The sequence below is a fragment of the Colletes latitarsis genome, chromosome 14, assembly GCF_051014445.1.
Source record: "Colletes latitarsis isolate SP2378_abdomen chromosome 14, iyColLati1, whole genome shotgun sequence".
Taxonomy (NCBI): Eukaryota; Metazoa; Arthropoda; class Insecta; order Hymenoptera; family Colletidae; genus Colletes; species Colletes latitarsis.
This window is the reverse complement of record NC_135147.1, coordinates 15,695,925-15,711,786: the sequence shown is the minus strand read 5'-3', so window position 1 is coordinate 15,711,786 and position 15,862 is coordinate 15,695,925. Positions and strand designations below refer to the sequence as shown.

The 15,862-nt window shown below is 31.2% G+C and overlaps 1 protein-coding gene across 3 annotated transcripts in view; it reads right to left on the bottom strand.

Moving 5' to 3' along the window:
- Arms (Ankyrin repeat-rich membrane spanning) overlaps nt 1–15,862 on the bottom strand; it is a 162,320-nt gene that overhangs the window by 91,145 nt on the left and 55,313 nt on the right. The gene's annotated exons all lie outside the window — the stretch shown is intronic.

The window sequence follows — 15,862 nt, the reverse complement described above, 5'->3', positions numbered from 1 at the left end:
GCCAAAATAAGACGAAAATCAAGAATACCAATTTGTTGATGAAGGCTTTGTTACAAAGTTATTAACGTTTAAAGTTCCGCCAGTTCTGAATTTTTTTCGTAAAAATGCGCAGGATTTCGGAGGTATGTCTATTCACCAAAAATTATTGTAATTGACCACCGCAACCGAAAATAATTTTTCCAAAACGATTTCAAATTTGTTTTTTCCCGTCGAAAAATTTCACACATTTTCGATTTTTTTTCTAGAAAGTGAGTAGGATTTCGGGGGTATGTCTATTCACCAAAAATGATTGTAATTGACCACCGCAACCGAAAATAATTTTTCCAGAATGATTTGAAATTTTTTTTTTTTTGGTCGAAAAATTTAAGCACCTAATTAGATGTTCAGTAATGAATTTTTTTCTCGAAAATGCGTAGGATTTCGAGGATATGTCTATTCACCAAAAATGATTGTATTTAACTCCCGCAACCGAAAATAATTTTTCCAAAACGATTTGAAATTTTTTTTTTTCGTCGAAAAATTTAGGCACCTAATTAGATTTTCAGTAATGAATTTTTTTCTCGAAAATGCGTAGGATTTCGAGGATATGTCTATTCACCAAAAATGATTGTAATTGACCACCGCAGCCGAAAATAATTTTTCCAAAACGATTTCAAATTTGTTTTTTCCCGTCGAAAAATTTCACACATTTTCGATTTTTTTTCTAGAAAGTGAGTAGGATTTCGGGGGTATGTCTATTCACCAAAAATGATTGTAATTGACCACCGCAACCGAAAATAATTTTTCCAGAATGATTTGAAATTTGTTTTCCGTCGAAAAATTTAGGCACCTAATTAAATTTTCAGTAATGAATTTTTTTCTCGAAAATGCGTAGGATTTCGAGGATATGTCTATTCACAAAAAATGATTGTAATTGACCCCCGCAACCGAAAAGAACTTTTCCAGAACGATTTGAAATTTTTTTTTTTCGAAAAATTTAGGCACCTAATTAGATTTTCAGTAATGAATTTTTTTCTCGAAAATGCGTAGGATTTCGAAGATATGTCTATTCACCAAAAATGATTGTAATTGACCCCCGCAACCGAAAATAATTTTTCCAAAACGATTTGAAATTTGTTTTTCGTCGAAAAATTTAGGCACCTAATTAGATTTTCAGTAATGAATTTTTTTCTCGAAAATACGTAGGATTTCGAGGGTATGTCTATTCACCAAAAATGATTGTAATTGACCCCCGTAAACGAAAATAATTTTTCTAGAACAATTTGAAACCTGTTAATTTTGTCGAAAAATATCTCACCTTTTCGAATTTTTTTCTCAAAAATGGGTAGGAGTTCGAGGGTATGTCTAATGACCAAAACTCATTGTAATTAACTCCCACAATTGAAAATAATTTTTCCAGAACGATTTGAAATTTTTGAATTTAATTGTTAATAACTTTTTAACGAAGCCTCCATCAACAAATTAGTATCCTTGATTATCGTTTTATTTTGGCCTCTAGAGTCCCTCATTAAAATTTTTTCCAGGGATGACCGAACACCCTGTATATGTCACAAGGTGTCGAATGGGCGTAGTTTTGCCGGAAAAGTAACTTTTTGTTTTTTATAAATCTGCAAATATCTCGGTAACTATGCGAAATATGGCAAAATGTCACGAGACCTTTTTTTTAGAAAATAAAATTTCTAACAATTTATGCCCTATGACATTTTTTTATTAACTGCGAAGTTTCCGAGTATATTTATATTTCGATGAAGTTGCAGAACAACTCGCCCCCTCCCTCACCATCCCTCTCCGAAATGATCGTCGGGGGAACGTAGAGGCTCCGTTCACAACTGCTCATACGAGACTCAAGAAATGTCTCTGTATTAAAACTCAATTAGTAATGAATATTATTGAGGTATTCGTGAAATAATAATGTTGTTTAAATAATTTGTTATTATTTCACAAAACATTATTTTAATGTTTTTTTATAAGAAATTTAATTTCCTACAAAATAGGTCTCCTGATATTTTGTCATATTTCGCATAGTTACCGAGATATTTGCAGATTTATAAAAAACAAAAAAAACCAATTTACCGGTTAAACCAGACCGATTTAGTACCTATAACATATACAATTTTTTTCTTAAAATTACCCCAAGAACACAAATTTAATCTTCAAAGTAGGGGCCACGGAAATCTTAATCGTGCCGTTTATCCCATAAATAAATAGTAGTAACGTGTGAAAACTTTACGAATACAGCAAATCTGAATAACTGCGACAGGCACGGGACCGATGTCTTGCAGTTAGAAAAGTAAGGTTATGTTTCAGTTCCCGGAAAGGCACGAGTTGAGCTACGGAGTTCGACTGTATCTTGCCGAACGTAGAAAAGGACAGCGAACGAAGGACACATAGGAATAACACAAAGTGAAACTTATTTAGTTTTCATTTTTTGTTAATGGGACCTTTACTAATATATTTCTAAGGTTTTTCTGATTAAAATAAGTCCAAACACCTTATAACATGGATCATATTTACATACGTATTTAATAAGTGGGTATTTAATCGTATTTAACACGATCTTATACGCTATTAAAAGTAGGTTAAAAACAAGTTATGTATATCACGTTAAGAAAAAAGACAAAAAAATAATGTCAAACTTATTTATTTTTCACTTTTTGTTAATGACTGTTGATTTTTCTGATTAAAATAAGACCAAACACGATACGACGTGCACCATATTTACGTATTTAATCGTATTTAGGTTAAAAACAGTAGTAGATTAAAAACAAATCATGTCGTGTTTGGTCTTGTTTTAATCGAAAAACTCTCACAAATACTTTGGTAGAAGTTTTATTAAAAAACAAAAATATGTCATACTTATTTATTTTTCATTTTTTGTTAATGGGGCCATTATTAATATATTTCTGAGGTTTTTCTGATTAAAATAGGACCACACACCTTATAACTTGGATCATATTTACGTATTTAACCCCTTGACGTACGATTTAATGTAGTTTTTCAAACGTATACTATTTAATTTTGTTTAAATTTGTTCGAACAAGGAATGGCCACAAAAAAGAATAGATTTGTTTTACGAATACCTCGTGAATATAAAGATCTGTTGATTATAATATAAGACTTGATAATGAGTAGCTTCATGATTGTGAAACTTAACATCAAGAATTTGTGATGAGTCAGACTCATCATTGTACGGTAAGGGGTTAATGAGTGTGTATTTAATCGTATTTAACACGATCTTATACACTATTACAAGTAGGTTAAGAACAAGTTACATCATGTTTGATCTTGTTTTAATCGGAAAACACTCACAAATACATTAGTAAAAGTTTCATTATAAAAAAAAAGAAGTCAAACTTATTTACTTTTCATTTTTTGTTAATGGGGCCATTACTAATATATTTCCGAGATTTTTCTAATTAAAATAAGACCAAACACGATACAACGTGGACCATATTTACGTATTTAATCGTATTTAGGTTAAAAACAGTAGTAGATTAAAAACAAATCATATCGTGTTTGGTCTTGTTTTAATCGGAAGACTCTAAAAAATACATTGATAGAAGTTTCATAAAAAAAAAATGTCAAACTTATTTACTTTTCATTTTTTGTTAATGGAGCCATTACTAATATATTTCTGAGATTTTTCTGATTAAAATAAGACCAAACACGATACAACGTGGACCATATTTACGTATTTAATCGTATTTAGGTTGAAAACAGTAGTAGATTAAATACAAATCATATCGTGTTTGGTCTTATTTTAATCGAAAAACTCTCACAAATACATTGTTAGAAGTTTCATAAAAAAAAAATGTCAAACTTATTTACTTTTCATTTTTTGTTAATGGGAGCATTACTAATATATTTCCAAGATTTTTCTAATTAAAATAAGACCAAACACCTTATAGCTTTGATTATATTTACGTATTTAATCGTATTTAGGTTAAAAACAGTAATAGATTAAAAACAAATCATATCGTGTTTGGTCTTGTTTTAATCGGAAGACTCTTAAAAATACATTGGTAAAAGTTTCATTTAAAAAAAAATTAAAAAATTTCATTTTTGCATTATGTACTATGTATGTGTTGTCTCATCGACATGAGAGCCCAGATCAGATTACATTAATGTATCAAAAGGAGTACTTTCTCAATAGTGGGGATGATTATTTTTCACTTATTCAATCGAAAATGACCTGCAGTTATCCGAGCATTGCCATAATACATGTAAATAAACTTGCGTGTTCTCACTTTAACACTAGAACTACTAACAATTATAGTATATTTATTTCTACCACAGAAATTAAAACAATAGATACACGAAGAAACGTATAATGTAATGGAAATAAGTGTTTATTCAGTCTGTTATAGAAAATGACGGTAAATTTTCAATAATCCAGTCGAGTCAATTTTTTACAATTTTTATTAAAAATTACAGTCATTTTTACCGTTTTAGTAGTTCTAGTGTTAATAACAGAGATATTAAAGTGCTGACCGAGGTAAGAACAAAGGTTTTTGTTTACGACAGAAACAAAAAATAATTTTCAAAAATTCTATACATTAGTTTTCTACTTTCTATTATTCCTTAATTATTTTTTAGCATTTCTTTAATATTATTATCAAAATTCCTGCCATTTTTGTTCAAAACGTTAGTGTTCTTATAAAAATTTCGTCCATTGTATACCATTCTTTTTGTAAAAGTCCAAATGTACAGGATGTTCCAAATACACTTGCAAAAATTGTATTTCTAAAACGGTTAGAGATAGAAAAACATTTCATGAGACAAAATTAAACGACAGCGAATGATACACAAACTTAATATAATTTTTTCAAAAATATAACTGCATCCTTTGAATAGAAAATGGAACTGTTTATGCCCTAAACCTCGTAGTTCAAGTATCCCAATTTTAAGTTTACTAAATTGTTTTGGTGTACTTTACAATTGTTATAGCATACTAACACTACAATAAATGTTCAAACGGTTCTTTCATTACAGTCTAAACATTTGTTCATTCTTTTCTTTACGTTACCTAACACTTAACACGAGAATTATTTTCAATGTACGCCATTATTGATATCACATACCTTTCGTCTTCAAAATGTAGTTTCGATACATCCCTCTTTAGTCCATGAAAGGAGCTATATTCGTGGAAACTATGCTCAAATTTCTAGAAGTAAAACGACAATGGTCGTTTTTTATGAGGACACCTTTCTACAATTTTGCAACCCACATATTTTCGATGGGATTCAAATCTTTTGGCCTGAGATCGAAAACAATTAACTTTTATTTCTTTTCTAACTCCGTTCGAATTGCAACTGTTTCTTTTAAAAAGTATCGGTATTTGTGGAATTTTTATGAAAACAAATTTTTACAAACTGTTCTTGCGAAGGAAATTTTAAAAATATTTTAAAACTCTCATAATAAAAATTTCATGGAAACAGTATTATAGTTCCGAAGAGCTTTAAATATAATACTTCGAAGAAAAGAATAATATGATTTATTATCAAAAAATACTCCGTTGCAGACCACCAATGAAGAAAATATTTATTTCTATTGCATAAGAATTTTCACGTTTGTTTCTTATAGATTTTATTGAAACTAAAACTTTTATTTATCTTTTCTCATCGGAACTTCCATTTTAAAAATTTCAGTTTAACTGTTTCGATCTCTACTTTTGTATATTTGAAGTCTTGACTGTGTTGCAAAGTAATATCTTCTTCAGCGAACTGTATATTTTCCACAGTTTTTAATAAACTTTCCTTGAAAATATCTTTGTAGATATACTGCTTCATAATACCTTCTGTACGCCTTTACAATGTAATGAAATCAGCTTTGTGTTGAACGATTTCTTTCACATATTCTGGAGGAAGAGAGTCCCTTTTATGAATTAACTAATTATGAACGAAATCAATATTCATCTAACGAAATTCTATCAATTTTGGTTTTAAAACTGTAAACTAATAATAAGACGATTCTGTTATTCTGACAGAAATGACTGGGTACATTTTATTCAATCATTGTAAAATATTTATTCAACAATTCAAATTCTATCTTTTTGTTCATCTTCTATTTGGTATTCGAAATTTGTATCAGGATAAAAATGTTGCCTTTTGTTGGCATAAGTTTACGGATCCTCAGTTTGAGAAACACTGGTTTAATAGAGCACTCGAATATACCCCAAGTAGATCACTATACAGGGTGTTCGGCCACCCCTGGGAAAAATTTTATTGGGAATTTCTAGAGGCGAAAATATGATGAAAATTAAGAATAGTAATTTGTTGATGGAGGCTTCGTTAAAAAGATATCAACGATTAAATTCAAAAATTTCAAATCGCTCTGGAAAAATTATTTTCAGATGCAGGGGTCAATCACAACCATTTTTGGTGAATACGCATACCCCAGAAATCTTGAACATTTTCGAGAAAAAAATTCGAGAAGGTGTGAAATTTTTCGACGAAAAAAAAAATTTCAAATCGTTTAAAAAAATTATTTTCGGTTGCTGGGGTCAATTATAATTATTTTTGGTCAATAGGCATACACCCGAAATCCTAAGCACTTTCGTGAAAAAAAATCCTTATCGAAAATATAATCTGAGACCTGAAATGGTACCCCGAAATTTCATGCAATCTCTAAAATATCATAAATCCTGAACGGATTGGGCGATTTTAATGTTGCAAAATCCAAACAACGCGTATTTTGGTGAAGAATATGTAGGAATTCTAACAATATAGAAAAAATTGTTCCTTGATCCCGTAAAGTTAGAAAAACACCATAAAAATGTTCCGATATTCAAACGGCCATAACTCCTACAATAGTGAATATATTTCGATGAAACTTTTTTCTGAAGTAGTGCTCATGGGTGCCTACAAAAAAGTATTAGACAATTTTTCTGTAGGGTGTCAAACAGAACTATTAAAAATTAAAAACAAGTTTAAAAAAAAATCGACAGTGGCTAAGTGTCTAAATTTTTCGACGAAAAAAAAAATTTCAAATCGTTTTAAAAAAATTATTTTCGGTTTCGGGGGTCAATTATAATTATTTTTGGTCAATAAACATATCCCCGAAATCCTAAGCACTTTCGAGAAAAAAATTCTTTATCGAAAATATAATCTGAGGCCTGGAATGGTTCCCCGATATTTCATGCGAATCTTTGAAACATCATAACTCCTCAACAGATTAGACGATTTTAATGTTTCAAAATGCAACAACGCGTATTTTGGCGAAGAATATGTGGAAATTACAAAAATATTGGAAAAGTTATTCCTTGACACCGCGAAATGAGAAAATCCCCATAAAAATGGTCCAATTTTCAAACAGCCATAACTTCTACAATAGTAAATATATTTCATTGAAATTTTTGGGGGAACTAGCGTTCACGGATACCTACAAAAAAGTATTAAACAACTTTTCTGTACAGTGCTAATCAAATTTATTAAAAATGAAAAACGAATTTTTAAGAAATATCGACACGGGATAGGGTGCCTAAATTTTTCGACGAAAAAAAAAATTTCAAATCATTCTAGAAAAATTATTTTCGGTTGCTGGGGTCAATTACAATCATTTTTGGTGAATAGACATACCCCCGAAATTCTACCCACTTTCTAGAAATAAATTCGGGAAGGTGTGAAATTTTTCGACAAAATTAAAAAATTTCAAATCGTTTTAAAAAAATTATTTTCGGTTGCGGGGGTCAATTGCAATCATTTTTGGTGAATAGGCATACCCTCAAAATCTTGCGCATTTTCGAGAAAAAAATTCAATACAGTTGGAACTTTAAACGATAATAACTTTTTAACGAAGCCTCCATCAACAAATTGTTATTCTTTATTTTCGTCTTATTTTGGCCTCTAGAATCCCCCATTACAATTTTTCCCGAACACCCTGTATTTATTCTACGTACATCGATTGCTGTTTTAGTGACGTTAAATATACGTCAATTTTGCACGTGACATACGCAAACATTATATTTCTTGAATCTGATAAGACTTTTTAAAACTTTTGAAATATTTTATAATGCTTACACGTGCAAAGTGGTTCGTAATTAATGGTACAATCAGATACAGGGAGATTTTACAATACACTTTAAAATTCTAGATCTTTATTTGCATTTATGATTATTGTTTTATCCCTTCAGAAATACTTGAAAATGTTTCTCATCATACTGTGCTCTTTTATTTCTATGAAACAATTCTAAAAACAATCTTTCCTTGTAGATATATTGTTACATAGCATGATCTAAAAAGTCGAATTTTATTTAAACACATATACTACATAAAATTTGAAGTCGATTTTCTCGAAAACAAATTGCCACGTATGAAAAAATTTTCCATATTTGATTCCATATTCTCTCGTGAAATCGATCTACACCCAATTGTACTACCACTTACGAACCACCATCGTGTGTGTTGATGTGTATAAGCTATTAACATATTTATTAATCGGTTTTCTGGATTAGAAGACACTTGAGAATTAATCTTCAATTAAAAATAGCTTTATTTTTCATATACTTCGCTAGCATATGTTTCGTGGAATCGTTTGGCACGTTTTTCCACTTGGTTTGATGGAAAATAATAATAATTCTCCTCCGGTACTTATTTCTTCGCAATTTAACATATTTTCGATGTATGAAATTAATCGACCGCCAGATTAGACAATCGACGTCGTTCCCGCGAGGCACCAACACACAGAAATTTTACCGACCACTTATTGTCTTTTTACACCCACAGAGGAGTATCGATCTCGTCTAATCGATGTTGTGTGAAATCGAAAATAATACATTTGTTCCCCAGACGATTCGCCTCGATGAAAAATTACGATTCGCAGAATCAACGATGAGAGAATGGAACGTCACACGGTGGAAAATTTTTCATCTCTCGAAAGGGTTATTAAGGAGGTACTGCTGCCTAGACTGTCAATTTTACGGCCCATTTTGTGATTTTTTTTTAATGATAGATAGGCTGTTTTGTACTGAGACTTTGCAGATATATTTATTCATCTTATAAGCATGTACAATATTTTTTTCAAGGAAAAATATTAAAAATCGTGGGAATTATAACTTCTTATTTAATGGCTCTTCTGGAAAAGGTGCTTCAATGGCTTCCAGGATTCCAGATAATTTGAAACAGAGGGGGCTAAAGTATCTTCATAAGGAAGGTTGTAGCTATAGCAGAAACCAGGGAGAAGTCAAAATCCTGATAAATAAAGAAATGGCGACACTTCAAGTTTCGAATTTCTATTTGTTAATCGTTCGTTTGTCTTTAGCGTATCGAAAAAAATAGTAAAACTCAATATTTTTTAAAATCTCTAGTTCCAGCTATAAAGGCGTGTCTGCTGAATATTCTCTCCAAATTTGAGGTCGATCGGTCTGCTAGATCTTGAAATATCATGTAAGCCAGTTTAAATGCGTTTTTTTAAACAAGAAGCTATAACTCTCGCAATTTTTAATATTTTTTTATGAAAAAAATACTGTACACACCTATAAGACGAATAAATATATCTGCAAAATGTCACTACAAAACAACCCACCTATCGTTAAAAAAAAAATCACAAAGAAAGGCCGAAGATATGACAGCCTAGACAGCAATTCTCCCTTAAGGAGGTATTGCTGTCTAGACTGTCAATTTCACGGCCCTTTTTGTGATTTCTTTTTTAATTATAGATAGGCTGTTTTGTACTGAGACTTTGCAGATATATTTATTCATCTTATAAGCATGTCCAATATTTTTTTCTAGGAAAAATATTAAAAATCGTGGGAATTATAACTTCTTATTTAATGGCTCTTCTGGAAAAGGTGCCCCAATGGCTTCCAGGATTCCAGATAATTTGAAACAGAGGGGGTTAAAGTATCTTCATAAGGAAGGTTGTAGTTATAGCAGGAACCAGGGAGAAGTCAAAATCCTAATAAATAAAGAAATGGCGACACTTCAAGTTTCGAATTTCTATTTGTTAATCGTTCGTTTGTCTTTAGCGTATCGAAAAAAATAGTAAAACTCAATATTTTTTAAAATCTCTAGTTCCAGCTATAAAGGCGTGTCTGCTGAATATTCTCTCCAAATTTGAAGTCGATCGGTGTGCTAGATCTTGAAATATCATGTAAGCCAGTTTAAATGCGTTTTTTTAAACAAGAAGCTATAACTCTCGCAATTTTTAATATTTTTTTATGAAAAAAATACTGTACATACCTATAAGACGAATAAATATATCTGCAAAATGTCACTACGAAACAACCTACCTATCGTTAAAAAAAAAATCACAAAGAAAGGCCGAGGATATGACAGCCTAGACAGCAATTCTCCCTTAAGGAGGTATTGCTGTCTAGACTGTCAATTTCACGGCCCTTTTTGTGATTTCTTTTTTAATTATAGATAGGCTGTTTTGTACTGAGACTTTGTAGATATATTTATTCATCTTACAAGCATGTACAATATTTTTTTCAAGGAAAAATATTAAAAATCGTGGGAATTATAACTTCTTATTTAATGGCTCTTCTGGAAAAGGTGCTCCAATGGCTTCCAGGATTCCAGATAATTTGAAACAGAGGGGGTTAAAGTATCTTCATAAGGAAGGTTGTAGTTATAGCAGGAACCAGGGAGAAGTCAAAATCCTGATAAATAAAGAAATGGCGACGCTTCAAGTTTCGAATTTCTATTTGTTAATCGTTCTTTTGTCTTTAGCGTATCAAAAAAAAATAGTAAAACTCAATATTTTTTTAAATCTCCAGTTCCAGCTATAAAGGCGTGTCTGCTGAATATTCTCTCCAAATTTCAAGTCGATCGGTCTGCTAGATCTTGAAATATTATGTAAGCCAGTTTAAATGCGTTTTTTTAAACAACAAGCTATAACTCTCGCAATTTTTAATATTTTTTGATGAAAAAAATACTGTACATACCTATAAGATGAATCAATATATATGCAAAATGTCACTACAAAACAACCTACCTCTCGTTAAAAAAAAAATCACAAAGAAAGGCCGAAGATATGACAGCCTAGACAGCAATACTCCCTTAAGCAATCGTGGCGAAGAATTACAAGAATCGAAGCAATGACGCATGACAGAACATCGAGCAATTTGTTATCACGTAAGTCCAAAGCACCAAACATTGCTACGATAATTGTCACTAATACCGATAAAATGGATATACTGTGGTAATTATGGATTTAGAACAACAGAGATCATCCGTCTACCTCGGAAAACAGAGCTCGAGACATGCTACCGCAAGTTAACTGCCGACGATGCAGAGCACATCATTCGTCGCGTCTAATCTCTTACTGGAAAATGGTATGAAAAATCATAGCAAAGCAAATGGTATCTCGTCAATTATCGTCGTCTTGTGGTCGCAACATCTGATAACACGATAAGACAGTGACCGTACGCATTAGATACGATATCGCCAAGAACCAGCGAACGTTCACAGAAAATATGCAATTGGTCGATTTGTCGTGATTCGAGTCACTTAGCGATTGCAAATTTAGGCTCGTGACCGATGGAAGAACTCTATAAAATTGTGCCCTTTGAAAAAATTCTATGACCGTACGATGTGTTTAATAAGGTATTAAATGTTAAGTGTTAATTCAATGTTTCCGTATTAAATGTTAAGTTAATATGAAAGTCACATAAAAGATACAAGCAATAACTACGTACTAAACTACCTCGTTTTGAAAGCTTTCTAGAAAACGCAATAGGATCACCTAATCCGCTGGAAATCTCAAAACAATACACTAACAACACGTTTGCCTTAACTGATATGATTATTAATACCCGGGGCCCCAACTTTGAAGGTTATATTTGTGTTCTTGGGGTTTTTCTAAGAAAAAAATATACAGGGTGTTCGGCCACCCCTGGGAAAAATTTTAATAGGAGATTCTAGAGGCTGAAATAAGACGAAAATTAAGTGTATCAATTTGTTGAAGGAGGCTTCGTTAAAGAGTTATTGACAATTAAATTTGAAAATTTCAAATCGTTCTGGAAAAATTATTCTCGGTTGCGGGGTCAATTACAATCATTTTTGGTAAATACACATACTCCCGAAATCCTATTCACTTTCGAGAAAAAAATTCGAGAAGGTGTAAAATTTTTCGACAAAATTAAAAAATTTGAAATCGTTCTGAAAAAATTATTTTTAGTTACGGGGGTCTATTATAATCGTTTCAGGCTAATAGACATACCCTCGAAATCCTAACCACTTTTGAGAAAAAAATTCCTTACCAAAAATATCATTTCTGGTCAGAAATATTACCCCGAAATTTCGTGCGAATCTTTAAAACGTCATAACTTCTGAACGGATGGGACGATTTTAATGTTTAAAAAAGCAAACTACGCGCATTTTAGTGTGGAATATGTAGAAATTCTAAAAATATTGGAAAAGTTAGTGCTTGACTTCGCAAAATGAGAAAAAGCCCATAAAAATGGTCCAATTTTCAAACAGCCATAACTCCTACAATAGTGAATATATTTCAATGAAACTTTTTTCCGAAGTAGAGCTCATGGGTACCTACAAAAAAGTATTAGGCAACTTTTCTGTAGAGCGTCAAACAAAATTATTAAAAATCAAAAACGAATTTGTAAGAAAAATCGGCAGGAGTTAGTGCTGAAATTTTTTGGCGAAAAAAAAAATTTGAAATCGTTCTGAAAAAATTATTTTCGGTTGCGGGGGTCAATTACAATCATTTTTGGTGAATAGACATACCCTAGAAATCCTACTCACTTTCGAGAAAAAAAATTCGAGAAGGTGTAAAATTTTTCGACAAAATTAAAAAATTTGAAATCGTTCTGAAAAAATTATTTTCGGTTGCGGGGGTCAATTACAATCATTTTTGGTCATTAGACATACCCCCGAAATCCTATGCACTTTCGAGAAAAAAATTCAGTACGGGCGGAACTTTAAACGTTAATAACTTTTTAACAAAGCCTCCATCAACAAATTGGTATTCTTGATTTTCGTCTTATTTTGGCCTCTAGAATCCCCTATTAAAATTTTTCCCAGGGTGTGCCGAACACCCTGTATATCGAAGTAAAAATAGGACAAATCGAAAATAACTACTACGAGAATAAATTTAATTAAATCTATTATCGATAGATATACTCATCGTAATATTAATAAAATATTATTTAAAAATATCGTATAGCAAGAATTATTTAAAATGTAAGTGTATAATGAATTCAAAGTTGTAACAATTTTTTAAAACGATGCTAAAAGAAATAGTGAATCGATTAAAGTCATATTAGACCAAATAATTAACCCTGGCACCCAATAACGCTTACGACCGATAAGCATCGCATAAAAGCATTTTTGGCATCGTGTTGCTATGCGATGACGAGGTGACTACTAGCATTAATGATTTACGTTGAGGATAACGTAATATAACAATTAATTTAGTCCGGCAAATTAGATAATCGCATGCCAGTAACGAAAGTTTCAGTCCATCTACTAACGTGATTAATCAACTAATGTTTCGAATTGTCAGTTCGATCTTCTTGGAATTCTAAATGCTTTGTTCACGACATATGGTATAACTATGAATATAACTGCAAAAATCGCATTCAGAAGTGGAAGATTGAAAGCGTTTTTCATTTGAATTTTAACATTCAAATGCAACATACAGAGTGTCTTAGTTAAATATCTCCCTTATTAATTGTATAAAGTTACATTATTTAAAGGAGCACAAGTGATTAATTAACTAATGTTTCGAATTGCCAATTCGATCTTCTTGGAATTCTAAATGCTTCGTTTGCGACATATGGTATAACTATGAATATAACTGCAAAAATCGCTTTCAGAAGTGGAAGATTGAAAGCGTTTTTCATTTGAATTTTAACATTCAAATGCAACATACAGAGTGTCTTAGTTAAATATCTCCCTTATTAATTGTATAAAGTTACATTATTTAAAGGAGCACACGTGATTAATTAACTAATGTTTCGAATTGCCAGTTCGATCTTCTTGGAATTCTAAATGCTTCGTTCGCGACATATGGTATAACTATGAATATAACTGCAAAAATCGCATTCAGAAGTGGAAGATTGAAAGCGTTTTTCATTTGAATTTTAACATTCAAATGCAACATACAGAGTGTCTTAGTTAAATATCTCCCTTATTAATTGTATAAAGTTACATTATTTAAAGGAGCACAAGTGATTAATTAACTAATGTTTCGAATTGCCAGTTCGATCTTCTTGGAATTCTAAATGCTTTGTTCACGACATATGGTATAACTATGAATATAACTGCAAAAATCGCTTTCAGAAGTGGAAGATTGAAAGCGTTTTTCATTTGAATTTTAACATTCAAATGCAACATACAGAGTGTCTTAGTTAAATATCTCCCTTATTAATTGTATAAAGTTACATTATTTAAAGGAACACAAGTGATTAATTAACTAATGTTTCGAATTGCCAGTTCGATCTTCTTGGAATTCTAAATGCTTCGTTCACGACATATGGTATAACTATGAATATAACTGCAAAAATCGCATTCAGAAGTGGAAGATTAAAGCGTTTTTCATTTGGATTTCAACATTCAAATGCAACATACAGAGTGTCTTAGTTAAATATCTCCCTTATTAATTGTATAAAGTTACATTATTTAAAGGAGCACAAGTGATTAATCAACTAATGTTTCGAATTGCCAGTTCGATCTTCTTGGAATTCTAAATGCTTCGTTCGCGACATATGGTATAACTATGAATATAACTGCAAAAATCGCATTCAGAAGTGGAAGATTTAAAGCGTTTTTCATTTGGATTTCAACATTCAAGTGCAACATACAGAGTGTCTTAGTTAAATATCTCCCTTATTAATTGTATAAAGTTACATTATTTAAAGGAGCACAAGTGATTAATTAACTAATGTTTCGAATTGCCAGTTCGATCTTCTCGGAATTCTAAATGCTTCGTTCACGACATATGGTATAACTATGAATATAACTGCAAAAATCGCTTTCAGAAGTGGAAGATTGAAAGCGTTTTTCATTTGGATTTCAACATTCAAATGCAACATACAGAGTGTCTTAGTTAAATATCTCCCTTATTAATTGTATAAAGTTACATTATTTAAAGGAGCACAAGTGATTAATTAACTAATGTTTCGAATTGCCAATTCGATCTTCTTGGAATTCTAAATGCTTCGTTTGCGACATATGGTATAACTATGAATATAACTACAAAAATCGCTTTCAGAAGTGGAAGATTTAAAGCGTTTTTCATTTGGATTTCAACATTCAAATGCAACATACAGAGTGTCTTAGTTAAATATCTCCCTTATTAATTGTATAAAGTTACATTATTTAAAGGAGCACACGTGATTAATTAACTAATGTTTCGAGTTGCCAGTTCGATCTTCTTGGAATTCTAAATGCTTTGTTCACGACATATGGTATATCTATGAATATAACTGCAAAAATCGCTTTCAGAAGTGGAAGATTGAAAGCGTTTTTCATTTGGATTTCAACATTCAAATGCAACATACAGAGTGTCTTAGTTAAATATCTCCCTTATTAATTGTATAAAGTTACATTATTTAAAGGAGCACACGTGATTAATTAACTAATGTTTCGAATTGCCAGTTCGATCTTCTTGGAATTCTAAATGCTTTGTTCACGACATATGGTATAACTATGAATATAACTGCAAAAATCGCTTTCAGAAGTGGAAGATTGAAAGCGTTTTTCATTTGAATTTTAACATTCAAATGCAACATACAGAGTGTCTTAGTTAAATATCTCCCTTATTAATTGTATAAAGTTACATTATTTAAAGGAGCACACGTGATTAATTAACTAATGTTTCGAATTGCCAGTACGATCTTCTTGGAATTCTAAATGCTTCGTTCGCGACATATGGTATAACTATGAATATAACTGCAAAAATC